Consider the following 6,000-nt stretch of genomic DNA (forward strand, 5'->3'; position numbering starts at 1 on the left):
GGCTTTAGTGAGGAGCCTAAAGATATATCTTAAATGAAAGATTTTTTTCTTTGTGAAGAATGGTTTAATGATGTGAAATGACTCTCTCCTTAATGATAAACGTTGACTGTGTTAACTGCCTATGTGGCTTATTCACCCACCACACAAATTCACCATTTTCAGGTACAGTAAGTCTTCATTTGCTTTAAACAGTCAAAGAACTAAAATCATGAAGGATAAACTAGGAGATCATGAGGAAGAAAAACCCGGAAGGCATATGGGGCCACAAGTCATCTATTGAATCTGATTTGTAAATAGATTTAAGATGGGAAAAAAGAAACCCAGAGTCAGGTTAATTTATACCTCGTGTAGCCAGCTGTGCTCTGCCCAGTTTTTCCTTTAATTTCAACTTGGTCTTTCTAGTTCCTGTGTCCTCCCACCAAATGCTGACTGTCTTCCTCATAGTAACTGTGGCAGTTTTTATCCATTTGCATTTTCTAAAGGGTTGTCCTTTACTGTTCCTTGTGGCTGTGTAACTGCTTGCCTGAAACAGGCTTGGTTTATGCTTCTAGTTTTGGTGTAATCCTTAATAATTAGCACCCCTTTTTACTCTCAAATGTCCGGTGGACGGTAAACTTCATGGTCATTCTACTAATAGGAAACTGTTGAGGAAACTGGCCGGCTCCCTTTAATTAAGCAGAATGGAGAGAAAATCTGGGCAGGAGGCCTCGGTGGTGCTCTGGTGTTGAGCTCTTGACAGTATTATTCTTGCAGGAGTGTCCCAAGCTATTGTGAGCCTGGAGCTACAATAGAAGGGAATTTCAGGGAACAACTTGTCCTATAAACTTGTGCTAGTTTCAACCAAATTGTTTCAAATCCTCTGCTATTCTGAGGATCAATTCCTAACCTATTAAGAAAAAATTCTCATGATTCATAGGAATGATTCAGCATTGATTCATTTCCTTTTTGACTAGCAAAGTGTAATTTAGGAAGTTTTTCCCAGTGGAATTCTGAAAGGTTTGTAACTGAAATTTGGGGCATTTCTGATTATGGTATTGAACCTATGGTCTCAGGGCTCTTGACAGTCTTTGGTTTCAAACTCGCTTATTGTGTTCTTTGGGAGAGTGTGTAAAGATGTCCTATGCTGTGCCTGAATACGTACAGCAGAGGAAATGGAGTGGGATTTTAGGAATTAAAGATATTTTTAGTACTTAGCCCAGAACCAAAAGTAATTGTAATGACACTGCTCAATTTTAGGTGAGTCTCTTGACACCACTATTTGCTGAGTTACTATCTGTGGTTTAGGCAGTAACTCCGGCAGGTTCCTCTCCACTGTAGTGTCTTTCAGATCTTGATTAAGAATGGCATCTGGGTTTTGCTGTTGAGAGCCTGGAGAACTGTTTCCTTGTTGGGGCTGTTCATTTGGAAGAAGGCCTTTGAGGGTCCTCCGGGGGCTGAGATCTAGGTCTTCCATTTTCAGCTGTGTGGAAGGAAGGCCTGGTTAGACAGCCCCTGATACTGGCTTTCCCTGTGACTGGTCAAATGGCTTGAAAATCTTTGGTTTCTCTTTCTGGGAAGGTGATACTGGGCCACCTGCCCCTCTAGCATGCCTTTGAGTTGAGCTTTAGATTAAAGACATAAAATGTGAGTGCCTTATCTGAGTCATCCCATCTACCACCCCATACTCTCCTCCCCAAACCAGATTTTGTGGAGACGGTGCAGGTCTTCTGAGTTCACTCTTCTTTTAGTGGCACTAATTCCTTGGGCCGCTCTGGGAGAATTTGGATAAAAAAGGAAGGCTGGTAGGCCAGGTTCTGTCTTCAGCCCATTCTTTAGTATTACCTTATTGAAATCTAAGAGCTCCATTTGTAGTTGAAAAAAGGGAAGCTCAGAGAGGTTTGGTAACTTGCCCAAGGCCACACAGCCAGTGTGACAGGGCCAAAATTTTATTTTATTATATTTTTAAACATGTTTTTATTGATTTTTAGAGAGATAGAGGAAGGGAGAGGCATAGAGAGATAGAAACATCAATGAGAGAGAAACTCAGTTGGCTGCCTCCTGCATGCCCCCGACTGGAGATCAAGCCTGCAACCCGGGCATGTGCCCTGACTGTGAATCGAACCAGTGACCTCTTGGTTCCTGGGTGAATGCTCAACCGCTGAGCCACACCAGCTGTGCAGGGCCAAAATTTAAAGCCAGTCCTTAGATCTGTGTGACTTCATAGCTGCCAGGCTAACAAAAGTCTGCGTATTAAGTCATCTAGGTGTTTTTTTGTTTTGTCTTTGTTAACCCTCACCCAAGGATATTTTTTCCATTGACTTTTTTGTGTAGAGTGGAAGGGAGGGAGGGAGAGAAACATCAATGTGAGAGAGACACATTGATTGGTTGCCTCCTTGCATGTGCCCTGACTGGGCCAGCGATTGAACCTGCAACCCAGATATGTGCCCTTGACCAGAAATTAAACCCAGGACCCTTCGGTACTTGGGCCGATGCTCTAACCACTGAGCAACACTGGCCAGGGCATAAGTCACCTCTGTTTTATTGAGGCATTTGAATGGATTTAAGATTGATTGTGACATTGAAACAAAGGTAGACTTCCCCTCGCTTAGAGTATCTGCCCAGAAAAGGCAAAGTACACAAAACACAAAAGTACACAAAGCACAAAAAAACACAAAGTAGTTTGTGTTCTTGGTGGCCCATTTTACTGTCTTCAGAACAAACCTGTGGCTGAGGTTCTCAAATGCTGGGTGTGACTCAGTCAAGCTTTTCCTAGGGGAATTTTCCTGCCCTAGTCATTGATCTTCCTGAGAAGGGGCAAGATTCAGCTTTCCCTTTTGGTTTCAGCCCTCAGACTATGGAGACTTAAGTAATACCCCTCACCTCTCAGACTGGTTGTACTGGCCATTGAAAATGAGAGGGTAAGGCTACTCCTGGGGGCTGGGTTGATCCAAACTGCTCTATGGCTCTGTGTGTGTGTGGGGGGGGGGGGGGAGCTGAGGTGGTTTTGAAGCTTGGAACTGGACTTACCAGTTTTATCGGGTTTTTCTTTGGAATGTGCCCTGTTGGCAGGCTGTCAGAGTAAGTTAGTCCCCTCTACTACCCTGAAGGCTTGGATATGGAAATGGCTCGTGCTGGGGGGTAGGGTTTAGGCACATGACCTTGACTTCACTCCTTGGTAGTGGGGGTGCTAGGGAACCTAAGAGATGGGGTGAATTTCTGTCCCCTCCACCCGGGTCACTTAGGCTCTGTCTCAGGCTGTGACATGTGATGGGCAGTGATGGGGGTGGAGGTAAGAAGGGTGTTAACTGCTTCCTCAGAGTTCTGAATAATCAGGCCTCTGAAAAAAGACATTAGGGGCTTTGAAATGGGGTTGCTCTCCGTCTGTGCCATCTTGGTGGCTGGTTTTTAGTGGAAGGGAGTGGACTGGTTGATACTGTCTTTTCCTCCCGTTCACCTAGCTCCGGTCACTCTGGGCCTTGTGCTCTTGTATTCAGGACTTGCCCCTTTCTTAGACTTTCCCACTGACGTTCTGGCACCTCTGCTGTTGGCCACTTTGTTGTTGACCTAACTTTGTGTAGCTCTCTATTGCTTGATTTATTTAGTAAAGTAGCCTAAAAGCATGGCCTTGAAGTCAGACCCCAGTTCTGCTTATTGGCTGTGATATCTGGTAGACGATTTAATTTCTTTGGGCCTCCATTTCCTCACCTGAAAAATGAATAAAATAAAATAGTTTTTGAGTGTGAGTTTAAAGTGAAATATGATGAAATATAGTAAATGACCCGCAGTGAGTGTCTCCATTGGTCCCCCCAACCCATTCTGAAGTCTCCTGCTTCCTCTGCCCTTCAGTTCTCCATCTGAGATCCTCAGGATTTGTCCCAACTAGACTGGACTAGCCTGACAGGAGCTCATTTATTTGCTTTTCCATCTTCCCCCTTTGGGTTTAGTTTTAAGCTTTTCCCCAGCTTCCTTCCTTGCTGGATTTCCTGCTCTGTTGTTTTTCTCTCTCTCTTCAGATTGTTTCCCTTTTCCTTTCATGTTTTTACACACACACACACACTTGCACACATGCCCTCCACTTTTTATGCTTTTTTCTCCACTCTTATCACTCTGAAATTTTAGAGACTGCCTCTGCAGTTCCACGAGTTTCACCAAAAATGGTCATCAGTAAAGCAATACTTCTCGATTCTGCTCTCTTTAACACTGGAGAGCATTGACTCTTCTGGATCATGGAGTTACCAACCCTCTTAAAAGTTGTTACTATTTTGAAAAGACAATTCATTCTGATTCTCGTTATGCTTATGAAATTGTGGAATCACACACATTTTATCCACTTGTCTGTTTGTCCTTGGGCCACCTCTTTACTTCTTCTCAACCCCAGTATCCTTACCTGTAAAATGGACATAGCAGTGCCTGCCTTATGGGTTAGAGCAAGGATTAACTGAGGGTTACACATGCCTGGCAGAGCAGTAAGTGTCCCATAAATGTTAGCTGCTGATGTAATTATGATTGCGATTACCATCCCTTAGCAGCCATGCATTGGAGTGCCAAGTACCTGTTCCCATAGCATCTTTCTTCCTTTTTGAAGGAGGGGGCCAGGAACCGTGTCTACTTTTAATTTTATTTTAGGTTTTCAAAAGTTTTATTATGGAAAAATTCAGCATAGTGGAGGGTAACGAGCCTCCGTGGACCACCATCACTTAGCAATAGACATCGAGTCATGGCCATTCTTGTTTCTTCTGAACCCCGCTTCGTCTCCCAGATGTCATACTGTTTCATCTGTAAATTTTTGTATGTATTTTTAAAAATATGATTCTTTTTAAAAACATCAAGTACAATATCGTAGGAACATTTTAATAATAATTCCTTAATATCAAATACCTAGTCCCTGTTCACATTTCTTTGATTGTCTCATAAATGTTTTCCCACAGTTGGTTTGTTCAGATCAGGTTCCAAACAAGATCAACAGGTTATATTTGGTCAATATGTTTCTTAAAACTCTTTAAAGGTCTCTCCTCCTGCCTTTTTTTTTTTTCCTTTCTTGCAGTTGATTTGCTATTTAAAAAGCCTTATTGTTTCTCTTGTAGCATTTCCATCATTTTGGGTTTTGTAGTTGCATTCTCATGGTCCCGTTTGTCGTATTCTACTGTCCTCTGTATTTCCTATAAATGGGAATTCAGATTTGAAGCTTGGTCTGATTCAGGTTTAATTTTTTTGAAAGGAATATTTTATAACTAGTATTCCACCAGGAGGCCCATAATGTGTAGTTGTCTGGTCTTTGTGATATTAGCAGCCATTGATTTATGATCTCTGCCTATGTCTTTTCATATGAGCCACTGGTAATATTCCAGTCCTCTCATTTCTTCTTCATTTATTAGCTAGAATACCCCTTTAGAGAGAGACTTTTTCTCATCAATTATTTAGCTAACTTGGTGTATAGTTTATACAGGAAAGGCAGGTTTCTGTTTGTGTTTTGTTTTGTTTTCCTGTTTGAGTAGCCTTATACAATCATAGATTTTAAATGATTGGATGCTTTTGAATCCATTGTAGTTACTCTTTTTATTGGTGCTCAAAAGGTACCATATTTGGCCAATGGGAGTTTCTTTAGTTGACTCTCTTGTCCTTTTGATGTAACCCTAATAGTTTGTTATAGCTTACTTGCTATCCAGTCTCTTCTTGTATATTCTTGGACTTAAAATGGATCATTTCTGCAGAGTTTTGGTTCCTTTTAGTGGAAATGGTACTTCAGGGCTACAGTGCAGGTGCTAGGATCTCTGCTTTTTTTTCTTTTTCTATCCCATTCCTCCGGAAATGGATCCCACCTACTATGTCAACTTGTTGACCATGGTAAAAAAATTTCTTTGCACACTGGTCTCATGCTGGCCCCTTTGCGTCTCATTGGCTACTTCCAGGCCCATGCTTGTCCACTTCTTCCTCAAGAAAAAGGCCAAATTAAAGAATTCCCCACGGACAGGTCATGGTTTGACTCTCATCTCGAAGGCCAAAGCTCACGATAATTTAGGC

Source organism: Miniopterus schreibersii (genome assembly GCF_964146895.1).
Source record: "Miniopterus schreibersii genome assembly, chromosome: 12".
In the NCBI taxonomy this organism is placed as follows: Eukaryota; Metazoa; Chordata; class Mammalia; order Chiroptera; family Miniopteridae; genus Miniopterus; species Miniopterus schreibersii.